This window comes from Balaenoptera musculus, chromosome 3, assembly GCF_009873245.2.
Source record: "Balaenoptera musculus isolate JJ_BM4_2016_0621 chromosome 3, mBalMus1.pri.v3, whole genome shotgun sequence".
Taxonomy (NCBI): domain Eukaryota; kingdom Metazoa; phylum Chordata; class Mammalia; order Artiodactyla; family Balaenopteridae; genus Balaenoptera; species Balaenoptera musculus.
The window spans coordinates 10,591,808-10,605,249 of NC_045787.1; positions in this window are offsets into that span (position 1 = coordinate 10,591,808).

Below are 13,442 nucleotides of genomic sequence, written 5' to 3' on the forward strand. Positions count from 1 at the left end.
AGTGTCTTGGCATGTTTCTCCTTGGATTTATCCTAAATGGGACTCTCTGTGCTTCCTGGACTTGATTGACTCTTTCTTTTCCCATATTAAGGAAGTTTTCAACTATAATCTCTTCAAAGATTTTCTCAGACCCTTTCTTTTTCTCTTGTTCTGTGACCCCTATAATTCAAATGTTGGTGCATTTAATGTTGTCCCAGAAGTCTCTGAGATTGTCCTCAATTCTTATCATTCTTTTTTCTTTATTCTGCTCTATGGCAGTTATTTCCACTATTTTATCTTCCAGGTCATTTATCCATTCTTCTGCCTCAGTTACTCTGCTATTGATTCCATCTAGAGTATTTTTAATTTCATTTATTGTGTTTTTCATCATTGTTTGCTCGTTATTTCTTCTAGGTCCTTGTTAAACGTTTCTTGTATTTTCTCCATTCTATTTCCGTGATTTTGGATCATCTTTACTATCATTACTCTGAATTCTTTTTCAGGTAGACTGCCCAGTTCCTCTTCATTTGTTTGGTCTGGTGGGTTTTTACCTTGCTCCTTCATCTGCTGCATATTTCTCTGTCTTCTCATTTGTTTAATTTACTGTGTTTGGGGTCTCCTTTTTTGCAGACTGCACGGTCATAATTCCCATTATTTTTGGTGTCTGCCCCCATGAGTGAGGTTGGTTCAGTGACTTGTGTAGGCTTCCTGATGGAGAGGACTTGTGCCTGTTTTCTGGTGGGTGTGGTTGTATCTTGTCCTTCTGGTGGGCAGGGCCTTGTCTGTTGGTGTGTTTTGGGGTGTCTGTGAAATTATTATTATTTTAGGCAGCCTCTCTGCTAATGGGTGAGGTTGTGTTCCTGTCTTGCTAGTTGTTTGACATGGGGCATCCAGCACTAGAGCTTGCTGGTCGCTGGGTGGACCTGGGTGTTAGCTTTGAGACAGAGATCTCTGGGAGACCTCTCACCAATTTATATTACGTGGGGCTGGGAGGCCTCTGGTGGTCCAACGTCCTGGATTTGGATCTCCCATCTTGGAGGCTCAGGCCTGACACGCGGCCAGAGCACCAAGACCCTGCCAGCCACATGGCTCAGACTTAAAAGAAGAAGAAGAAAAAAAAAGGACAGATAGAACCCCAAACCAAATGGTAAAAGCAAAACTAAACACACAAAATAACAAAAAGAAACTTTCACACACTCACTCATAAAAAGAAAACAAACAAACAACAACAACCAAATGAACAGACAGAACCCTAGGACAAATGGTATAAGTAAACCTAAACAGATAAAATCATACAAAGAAACATACACATACACACTCACAAAAAGAGAAAAAAGGAAAAAGAAATGTAGAAAATTTAAAAAATAAAAAATATTGAAAATATTTAAAAATTTAGAAAAAAATTAAATAATTAAAAACAAATAAAAAGGAAGAAAGCAACCAAGCCCATAAACAAATCCACCAATGACAACAAGCACTAAAAACTAAACTAAGATAAACATGAAACCAAAAAATCAGATGCATAAAGCAAACCCCATGTCTACAGTTGCTCCCAAAATCCACCGCCTCCCTTTTGGGATGATTTGTTGTCTATTCAGGTATTCCACAGATGCAGGGTACATCAAGTTGATTGTGGAGATTTAATCCACTGCTCCTGAGGCTGCTGGGAGAAATTTCCCTTTCTCTTCTTTGTTTGCACAACTCCAGGGGTTCAGCTTTGGTTTTGGCCCTGCCTCTGTGTGTAGGTTGCCTTCAGGTGTCTGTTCTCACCCAGACAGGAGGGGGTTAAAGCAGCTGCTGATTATGGCTCTCTTGCTCACTCAGGCCAGGGAGAGGGAATTGTATGGTAGTCATAATTGGAATGCGGCATGAACCTGTGGTGGCAGTGGCCAGTGTGACATTGCAACAGCCTGAGGCACATCATGTGCTCTCCCAGGGAAGTTGTCCCTGGATCATAGGACCCTGGCAGTGGCGGGCTGCACAGGCTCCTGGAAGGGGATATGTGGATAGTGACCTGCGCTTGCACACAGGATTCTTGGTGGCAACAGTGGCAGCATTAACAGTTCATGCCCGTCTCTGTGGTCTGAGCTGATAGCCACAGCTCACACATGTCTCTGGAACTCACTTAGGCAGTGCTCTGCCTTCTGTGGGCACATGGAGGAAGAATTCCCCTCTCCTTGTGCACCCCATAACAATGGTGTCTTGGCTCTCTGGCAGGTCCTGACTTTTTCCTGGACTCCCTCTCGGTTAGCTGTGGTGCACTAGCCCCCTTCAGGCTGTGTTTACTCAGCCAACCCCAGTCTTCTCCTGGGATCTGACCTCCGAAGCCCAAGCCTCAGCTCCCAGGCCCCACCCATCCTGATGGGTGAGCAGACAATCCTCTTGGGCTGGTGAGTGCTGGTCGGTACCAATCCTCTGTGCAGGAATGTCTCCGCTTTGCACCCTGCACCCCTCTTGCTGCACTCTCCTCCATGGCTCTGAAGCTTCCCCCCTGCCCAACCCCTGTCCCCAGCAGTGAAGGGGCTTTCTAGTGTGTGGAAACTTTTCCTCCTTCACAGCTCCCTCCCAGAGGTGCTGGTCCCATCCCTATTCTTTTGTCTCTGTTTTTTTGTTTTTCTTTTGCCTTACCCAGGTGCATGGAGATTTTCTTGCCTTTTGGGAAGTCTGAGGTCTTCTGCCAGTGTTCAGTAGGAGTTGTTCCACATGTAGATGTATTTTTGATGTATTTATGGGGAGGAAGGTGATCTCCACGTCTTACTCCTTCGCCATCTTGAAGGTCTCTCTGAATACTGTTTCTTTTGGGCATTGTTTCTTTTAGTCAAGAGCCTCAGGTGGAGAAAGAGGAATAGTAAAATTTATAATAATAACAACAAAAAATGAAAAAACAAATAAGAACAACAAATTTAAAAAGTTATTAACAACAACCAAACAGTAAATATTTAAAATTCTTTTTGTGTTTAGGAAGCTATAGGATTTGATTGAATGTGCTTCAGATTTCATCTGCATTCATCAAAAAAGCCAGATCATCTCAAACTCTGCATTTTTACATTATGTTAGCATAATTTGATTTGCACATATTTTGTTCCACAATAAAATGAATTATGTACCAAGCAGAGCAATGATTTCCATTTTATTTATGACCAATATTTCATTCTTTCAAAATTTTATGAGTGTTTTATCACTTACAAAACTTTACATATGAGTAGTTTCATCAAAATGAATTTGGGGATCAGTTTTAAAAAAAGTATGGCACACTTGTGAAAAAAATCAAACACATAAGACATTCAGTTTTGCTGTTTGAGAATTTTTTTACACTGTCACTTTCTACAGAGTCAAAGAGAATCATAAGGGGAGGTGAAAGTCTTAGAAATTTTATCTGAAATATTTGAAGGAGGACATGAAGTCTGAATAAATATTGTATTTCTCATTAAAGCACAGTCTATGCATTGGCTTATTCTAATTAGATTTTTGTTTCCGTTTGAGTATATACAATGCTAGTCTCAATAATGTGCATAATCTCTGGAGATAGAGGAAAAATAAAAGATAATGATTCACTATTGTCAGGTGAATCATTGCAGTGTGGCAACTAGATTACTTGTGTGAAAGGCACATTTCCTCATGAGAAATGATGTATTCCTCATAGCAATAATCTTTTTTCTTTCCCTTTCTTCTGTACCCATTTTATTCTCACCTTCCCAAATGCAATTTTAATTTTAATGTTGAATGCTCAACCTGGTAGAAAAAGTACTTTAAATGGCATTCTTATTCCTAAACTTTCATGTTAATTAAATAACTCAATTTCTGTCATGTATACCTCCCACAATAATGTAGAATGATTTTGAGCATTAAAATCTATTTTTTAAAATTTGTCTTCCCATTTAAGCTCAATTGTCACAGTTTAGGTGTCACTGATGAACTGTCATGTCACCAGGCTTAACTAATTTGTCTTTAATATGCTAATCGAAGACCATGTACATTCTACCATACTAAGATTTATTAAATTGACTTGAAATTCTCTGTATCATCCATTAGAATGAAAATTGTTTGGGAGGTAAAAATCATGTGTGATTAATTATCAACCTCATTAAATGGCACTGTTTTGACATTGGATAGGTATTCAACAACAGTTCATTAAATGTCACTGAATAGGACTACACCAAAAGGTTATTTCCTGTTTCTTCATGAATCTTAATTTTTATGATATCCCCTAAAGGAAATTTGGTGTAGTAAAAAACTTAATAAAAGCAAGAGTTAACTATAAAATAATCGTTAACATTTTTCTAATTTATCTACCTTTCTCAGTTTCTCCAAAACCAAACTGGTGATATAAATTGAGCACTGGTATAAGTAAGTAATCAAGGAGATAAATTGAGCACTGGGCACTGGTTATAATTAAGTACAGTCTGGATGAAGGAGAAGTGATTGTAGGCCTGTCTGACCTATTTTTTAAAGGGAGAAGTGCTTACACAATATCCCACTATTCTTACTGTGGCATCATAGGTGTGTTTTGCTTGGTTTTGAATTTTATATTAATGGAATCATAGACATTCTTTTGTCTCTTTTTTTCTAATTAATATGTTTGTAAAATGTACCTATGTTCTTGCATAAATACATTTGTTCTTGCATAAATGTTATATAATGTTGCATCATATGGATATGCTGCATTATATTTATTCATTCCAATAATGATCAGAATTTACATGTTCCCAGGTTTAGGGTATTATGAGTACAGCTTTATCTTCCTTTGGTGTAGTAGACAGGAAGTCACCCCATGTAGTTCTCTCTTCAAGGAAGGGCTTTATGTCATCCTTCAGGGAGTGCAGTCAATGGACTTCTTCCTGCTGTCAGTTCCTTCAGGGCCAGCCTCAGAGGTAAAGCCACATTTCCCGAGGTTATAAAAAGCTTGGCCAATTTGGTCTGATGTGAAACAAAGATGAAGGGCAATTTTAATCCAGAGTATCCTTCGTGGTTGGCAGAGGCTTTCCTGGTCCTGCATTGTAATGTGTCATTGCTTCGTTCTATTTCCCTTTATTCATGTTGATTAAAAACAAACAAACATTGTATATATGTACCACAACTTCTTCATCCATTCATCTGTCAATGGACATTAGGTTGTTCCCATGTTTTGGCTATTGTAAATAGAGCTACTATGAGCATAAGGGTGCATGTATCTTTTTGAATTATAGTTTTGTCCAGGTATATGACCAGGAGTGGGATTGCTGGATCATATGGTAATACTACTCAGTCATAGAAAAGAACAAAATAAGGCCATTTGAAGCAACATGGATGCAACTAGAGATTATCATACTAAGTGAAGTAAGTCAGACAGAGAAAGACAAATACCTTATGATATCACTTATATGTGGAATCTAAAATATGGCACAAATGAACCTATCTACAAAACAGAAACAGACTCACAGACATAGAGAACAGACTTGTGGTTGCCACGGGGGAGGGGAGGAGGGATGGACTGGGAGTTTGAGGTTGGTAGATGCAAACTATTACATATAGAATGGATAAACAACAAGGTCCTAATGTATAGCACAGGGAACTATATCCAATCTCTTGAGATAAACCATAATGGAAAAGAATAAGAAAAAAAATGTATATATGTTAAAAAAAAAAAAAAAACTAAAAAACAAACAAACTCACACTCCAAGCTCTAACACACTGACTTCCACAGACAAATCATTTGTTTAAGAGGAGGGTTTTGTTTCTCAAAAGGGAAACTAATCTATTGAATAAATAAAGCTCTGGCATTTATTTTATCCATAAGAGAATTAGAAGATGATTGATGGTTTCCTCATGGCTAACACCCTGTGGGTGAAAGGAAGAAACACTTCTTAAATTCTTATATTTTACCTTCAAACAATTGAAGTGCTGTTGGCAACTGACTGATACACAACTTCCCTTTCCCATTCTTGATTCTGTTGATTGGTATATGAAACTAGAGCCAAACTCTCTGCCTTTGTCTTGCTTAGAAACCCTCAGTATAATCCTTGACAATTCAGAAAATAATGCTGAGGCTTGGAAGAATTCATCAGTGATTCATGTCTTTTAATTTCCACTTCATAGTATAGTCCAGGCTCCAAGTACTTTGATAACTTGGATGACCATTTAAGTTACATACTGGTAATAATTTTATTTTAAATGAAACTGGTAAATTCTGTTTGATTTTCTATTTAGAAAATGGCCTGTGGTTAAGTCTTCTCTAATTCAGAAGACTTCCTATTTATTGCCCCAAATAGATAGGATTAGAACTATGGTAATCTGCCTGTCTGTAATTAATAAATGGACATTGCAGTGATAATTTTTCCTCTTTTATTAATTGAGAATACATGAAACCAATAGAGAACTCCATACTTGACCTTAATGAAGTCTTGTGATGCTTTGAATATATACACAATGCGTGTGTATATGTACGATTTGCTGGTCCAAAGCGTTTCTGAACCTCAAAATGCAAAGAATCTTATTAATACTGGATGCAATTTGAAAACACAAAAGCAAAACTTTGTTACCAAAATTTCAGGTTAAGCATCCCAAAATAGTAGGATCAGATGAGATCTCACAAGACAGTCGAGAGCTCATATCCTAGAGGCAGAAAACCATCACCCTCACACACACACACACACACACACACACACACACACACACCATGACAATCATATTCTGGATTCTGGTGTTATGTTGATGGGAGGTATTTGAGTCATACATAACCCTAAGTGCATAAGTTTTGTGCACTTAGGGTTAATATAATCTTTTAATCTTCTCTTTTTCAAATGTCTGTAGTTCTGAAATGAAAGTCCTGTTACCAATTAGGTAAACGTGGTGATTACTGTTTTGCACAATTGGTATGTGTGGAAAATGTGGATATCCAAATAAAAGTGACAGCACAAAGTCTGCAATGCCAAAAACAATCAGAGAAAAAATAGGACATGACTATTTCCCATGTCTTTAAGAGAAAAATGTTTTCATTTGCCAGTAAAATTTGATGTACAATTGTGAGGTGAAATTTATGATTCGAGAACAAGCAAACATTAAAAATGACAAAACAACCTTTTGATATATATTCATGCCTTTACAAATAATAAATATATTTATTTCCATGTAGTAGCAGTTAGTGTTTATAATGCCCTCAATCTGTATTCTATGACTGACTTTTCTATACCTTGCAAGGTAGCAGTGGGGAGGGAATCACGTGTTGTCTATGAAGCTTGAAAAGTTTAGAATATTCATCAAGTAATGAAAGAATACAGTGACATCCAAAGTAACAGTTCAAATCAAAAGACCACGTCATAACAACCACCACCACCAACATGTAGTAGATATTGGTTGTGCCACTTCATGAAATTGCCAACTGGAAACAGGGACAATTCCTGCAGTGATTAATGTGTTCAAACAGAACATGAGAGGAAAACCACAATGTTCTCAACTGTTGATGTTATCCATACTTAACAAATCCAATGTTGATATGACTTTGGAAAAGTACCCAAGGCTCCGAGTAATATGCATGGCACAGAACAGGTGATTTATTCATGAGTCTGGCACAGCTCCTGTAAATTGACTTTCTTCCCTGCAAAAGAAGTTAACCACTCTGGGTGAAAATTATATGATCGCTGAGATTTCCTTTAATCAAGATAGACTTGATAATGAGTAAGATGACATACAGTACTTGCAGAATTAGTAATTCATTGGATATTGCTGGAGCAAAAGCTCTAGGACGTCTTTTCATAACAAGGAGATCCACATGGACAGACCATGTGTTCTCGCAGGACACTCTTTTACTCCTAAATGCAAATGAAATATTTTAAGAGTCTGGTATTTTGCTTCTTTCTCCTGTCACCATGTCCAATGACATGAGCCACTGATCATATTTCTGTTGTTTACCATCTTCCTCTGAATTCCTTTGTCTAAAACCAAATGTGATTTATTTGTCTAGTTTGAAATTTTCAATGTGAATCTATTTGTTTTTATATCCCACTCATTCTAATTCAGTTAGTGGTGAAGCAGGAGCATTTTGAATTTAGAACGTATTTGTAACATTATTCTTTGGAAAATAAATCATCCTGACACAGAGGGTATGTAAATCCCATGAATGAATACCAGTTCATTTTGAATTGCTACTTTGTAACATATATAGTGACTATATATACTATGTGTATATAGTCAGTCATCATTTGCTGTGATTATAAATTTCAGATTGGTTTATGCTAATGTTTATTATTTGCAAATATTCATGAAAAAAGCTCTTAAAATTCTACCCAGTAACTTCTGCAGTTAACTGTTCTCATTAGCAATTCCCAATCCGTAAGAACGAAAAAAGTTATCTGTGATCTATTATGTAATTGGTAAGTTTCTTCTCATTGATAATGATGTACCTTAGAGGAAAATAGAGTGATGCATTTTGTTTTATTTCTTGTCAGAATTAATTAATATCAACAACTGTCCCAAAATAATCATGGGAGGAGTAAGTTGTTACCGCCAATTCCAGTTTATTTGTAATATTTATTTATGAATTTTAACTGATGACTCAAGGATTAACTCAAATCTTACGTTATTCACAATAGATCTTTAATGTGAGGAACACCGACTATATTTGTCTTGCATCCTTCTAAGACCTAATAGGGTGCTGAGTTCCATATACAAAAACCGATGAACACATTAATTGATACAGATGTAATTACAGAATTTTCCATCTGTAACCATAGTCATGAATGATAGGCACTCATTTTATTATAATGCTTTATGATTTTAATGTTAAAAACAACTGAAAGATATGTTGTTCTTATCAGGATCTACTGCACAAAGACAAAAGAAGATATTTTTTAAAAGAATTACATTCTACATGTTTACCTACAGTAATCATGGGGATATTTTTGCATTGAAAAATGTTTTTGTCTTTATATTTGGAAAATCAAACCAATCTAATATCATTAAGCATTTAAAATGAGAATAAATGTATTAGAATTGCATGCAAATTTACATAGCAAAACCATTTATTGTTGGCATAATGTAACTATGTGAATGGAACAATGAGTTTCTACACTTAAACATAGAAGTAAGTTTTCTATACCTCTAAATCAATTTCACTTCAGATATATACTCACCCTTAACCTCTGTGGGACTTGGGAAAGGAGAACAAATGGAAGTGTTTGTACCGCATGTCACAATTTAAAAGTTGTAAATCAAGCTAAGAAACTATTAAATAAGATATGTTTTCTCTTCCTATCTTGACAGATTAATCTTTATAACATTAAAGTTGAAAAATGTATGTCAAGTGATCTGTGCATCTGACTGCTAGTTATCCACTATCAAAGACGTTTGAATTTAAATATTGTTGCCCCTGTCAGGCCTTCTGCTGATTGGCCAATATCATGGTGGAGGACATAATTAATAAATCACTTTGTATTTATTATAAGAATCATTTTTCTTGCATTTCTTTTAGCATAAATGCTAATTAGGTGGTTAAATCAAATTTATTTTCATATAAGTTTTATTCTATTTATAGTATTAATATGTTATTAAAATATAACTGTGTTAAAAGTGTTCACAATTTATCTTCCTCAAAAATATCAGAACTAGATTTTATAGAATAAGGAATCATTCTAGAGAAAGTAACAATTTCAGGTCAAATTTTATGTATGTACGTACAATTTAATAGCTATCATCTCAATAGGTAGTAGTCTTGATTTAATATTTATCCTGATTTTTTCTAATTCTTTATTTTTCTTCACAAGAAATTGAAATTGCAATTGAAATTGGCTTTCTCTTTGCTTCTATTACCTCAAGACTTCTGCTTTGTACTCTCTATTCCTTGTCTTCACTTCAATCTTCTTGTTTGACTCCTGGTGTGTTTCATGTTGGATTGATGGAGGTATTGTTCAACACATTGGGGAGAGTGGTCATCATAAGTTATGTTTAGAAGTAGGCTTGACTTGGAGATTTGCCTATGGCTCATTACTGTTCCATAGTCTATCAGCTCTTCCCAGAAAAAAAAAAAAAGTCACCATAGATAAAGGATGGGAACAAATGTGCAAAGAAACATTTCAACCTAGTTGGAGCAGTGACAAGACAAGCTCTAAAAGCATCAGAGTCATCTCCACTCTGGGTACAAAATATACTAAAACATCCCAAGACTGAAATTTTCTGTTCTTAGAAATGTTTCCACTGACCTGTTTGCAAACATCTTTACAGCTATTGAAGTATCATTTCTCAAAACATGCTTTTCTGTCTTTGGGGGAAATTGATAACTTTGCACACTTTGCAACATATTTTGTATTGTATATGACTTTGTTTACAAGACTCAGTTACATATATTGCATGTATGATATTTACTGTGTATTTTTGGCTAGTTAGCTTTTCTCAAACTTTAACTTGGAATTGAATTATGCAAGTTGTCACTTCTTGAGCTTTTTTCCTAATGAGCTTATTTCTAGTGGTCAACTTGTAGTTTACAAAAAGTTTAGGTTGTGATATCTTCTGAAATGCTGGGAGCTTGTTCTTTAGTGACATTTTTCTTTATGCTGCTCTTTTGAATTAATGAGTAGAATAGTCATGACTCTGATTTTAGATCTTAGATGCAAAGTCTACAGGTCCCCTCAAGTAGTAACAATTAAAAATACATGTGTTCTTTTACATGTGGCTGAACACATGTATTTTTAGTTGTTACTGCTTGAGTGGACCTGTAGATTTCACATTTAAGATCTAAAATCAGAGTCAGAAATTAGAACACTCCCTAACACCATACACAAAAATAAACTCAAAATGTATTGAAGATCTAAATATAAGAGCAGACATTATAAAACTCTTTGAAGAAAACATAAGCAGAACACTCTTTGACATATATCACAGCAAGATCCTTTTTGACCCACCTCCTAGAGAAGTGGAAATAAAAACAAAAATAAACAAATGGGACCTAATGAAACTTAAAAGCTTTTGCACAGCAAAGGAAACCATAACAAGAAGAAAAGACAACCCTCAGAATGGGAGAAAATATTTGCAAACAAAGCAACTAACAAATGATTAATCTCCAAAATATACAAGCTGCTCATGCAGTTCAATATCAAAAAAACAAAAAATCCAATCCAAAAATGGGCAGAAGATCTAAATAGACATTTCTCCAAAGAAGATATACAGATTGCCAACAAACACATGAAAGGATGCTCAACATCACTAATCATTAGAGAAATGCAAATCAAAACTATGATGAGGTATCACCTCACACCAGTCAGAATGGCCATCATCAAAAAATCTACAAACAATAAATGCTGGAGAGGGTGTGGAGAAAAGGGAACCCTCTTGCACTGTAGGTGGGAATGTAAATTGATACAGCTACTATGGAGAACAGTATGGACGTTCCTTAGAAAACTAAAAATAGAACTACCATATGACCCAGCAATCCCACTACTGGATACAAACCCTGAGAAAACCATAATTCAAAAAGAATCATGTACCACAATGTTCATTGCAGCACTATTTACAATAGCCAGGACATGGAAGCAACCTAAGTGTCCATTGACAGATGAATGGATAAAGAAGATGTAGCACATATATACAATGGAATATTACTCAGCCATAAAAAGAAATGAAATTGAGTTATTTGTAGTGAGGTGGATGGACCTAGAGTCTGTCATACAGAGTAAAGTAAGTCAGAAAGAGAAAAACAAATACTGTATGCTAACATATATATATGGACTCTAAAAAAAGAGAAAAAGTGGTTCTGAAGAACGTAGGGGCAGGACAGGAATAAAGACACAGATGTAGAGAATGCACTTGAGGACACAGGGAGGGGGAAGAGTAAGCTGGAATGAAGTGAGAGAGTGGCATTTACATATATGCACTACTAAATGTAAAATAGATAGTTATTGGGAAGCAGCCGCATAGCACAGGGAGATCAGCTTGGTGCTTTGTGACCACCTAGAGGGGTGGGATAGGGAGGGTGGGAGAGAGATGCAAGAGCGAGGGGATATGGGGATATATGTATATGTATAGCTGATTCACTTTGCTCTACAGCAGCAACTAACACAACAATGTAAAGCAATTATACTCTAATCAAGATGTTAAAAAAAAAAATGCATGTGTTCTGTTGACCAAGATGTCATTTGTTGTAAGCTCCTCTATGCCTGTTTAAACTTAGAATTAATAAGACTTGGAAGAAGATTCTCTTTTCTTCTCATTGATGATTCTCCATTGTCTCTTCTCTGGAAACATGTCTTTTCACACGGGTGGATCATTACTGAATGTGTAAGTCACATATGCATGTTTTAATATCCAATTTTCTCATGAAATCATGACAGGAACGTTTGGGGCAGAGGTAAGCAAGTATATACAAAGGTTTAAGAAGTAAAGAGTTTTAGGAGTGTGTTGTGAAATCTATACAAGAAGACAAGTGATGAAAAGTGGTAACAACCCAGTGGGTAAAATGCATCAGGTGGAGCTAGCTATCAGCATAGCTGAAAGAATTCTGCTGTTATCTTCTACATGATTAAATTTATGAGAATATTTTGAACATGTTGTTCTAAGATTGTTGTCAGTTACTGCACTCTTTTTTTCCTGAAAGTAACTCCTTTGTTACTTTCTCATGTAATTCATGGGAATTCAAATGAAGAAATAATATATTTAAAATCCATCATATTTAAAAAAATTTTAAATCAAATATAGTTTTATATTCCACTCCTCTCTGAAATAGAGCTAGATAATTTTGGTATTGGTTGCTTGTTATGCTTTTATTTTTCTGATATATTGGAGGCAATGACCTTAATACTAGAAATCTAAATTGTTTTATAATTAATGATTCCTGTCTTGCCATAATTTGGAAATATCAAAAGACAGATCAGATGTTGAATACTACAATTATGAACAATATAATAATTTAATATAATATAATGATTTCAGCTAACTGAGGGCATAAGTCACGCCTTATCTGTTTTTGCAGCTTAAAAATATAATATGATGCCTGCCAACCCTTAAGAGACCTGTAAATAGAGAATAAGTTAAAAAACAAACCAATAACAAAAAAGAATTAATGCATTATCTTAGCTTTGTGATCATTTTTTTTACATTTTAAAATTTCATAGAACATCTCAAACACCAATTTACTAAGATATTGAAATATAGGATTTCTTAAGAGAAAATTAAAAATGATCCTGCACCTATTTTATTTCAGCATCTAAGACCTACTGTAAAGAAATTAGTTCTTCTAGCAAATTCTCTTTTACAGGGAATATTAATATTGGGGGGTTATAAAGTGTTTTCTCTTATAGAAGCACCAAATATAGCTAAGCTTTCAAAGTTTATTTTATTTTATTTAGTATTTAATTAAAATCCAAATTAAAGGCTATATTAAAATTAAAAGCTATACTAAATACACTGTGTTAAATATGAAGAGCAATAGTAACACAATACACTATGAAACATTTGCTCTTAATATTCAATAGGCATATAAATTATTTTTCTTGTTTTAA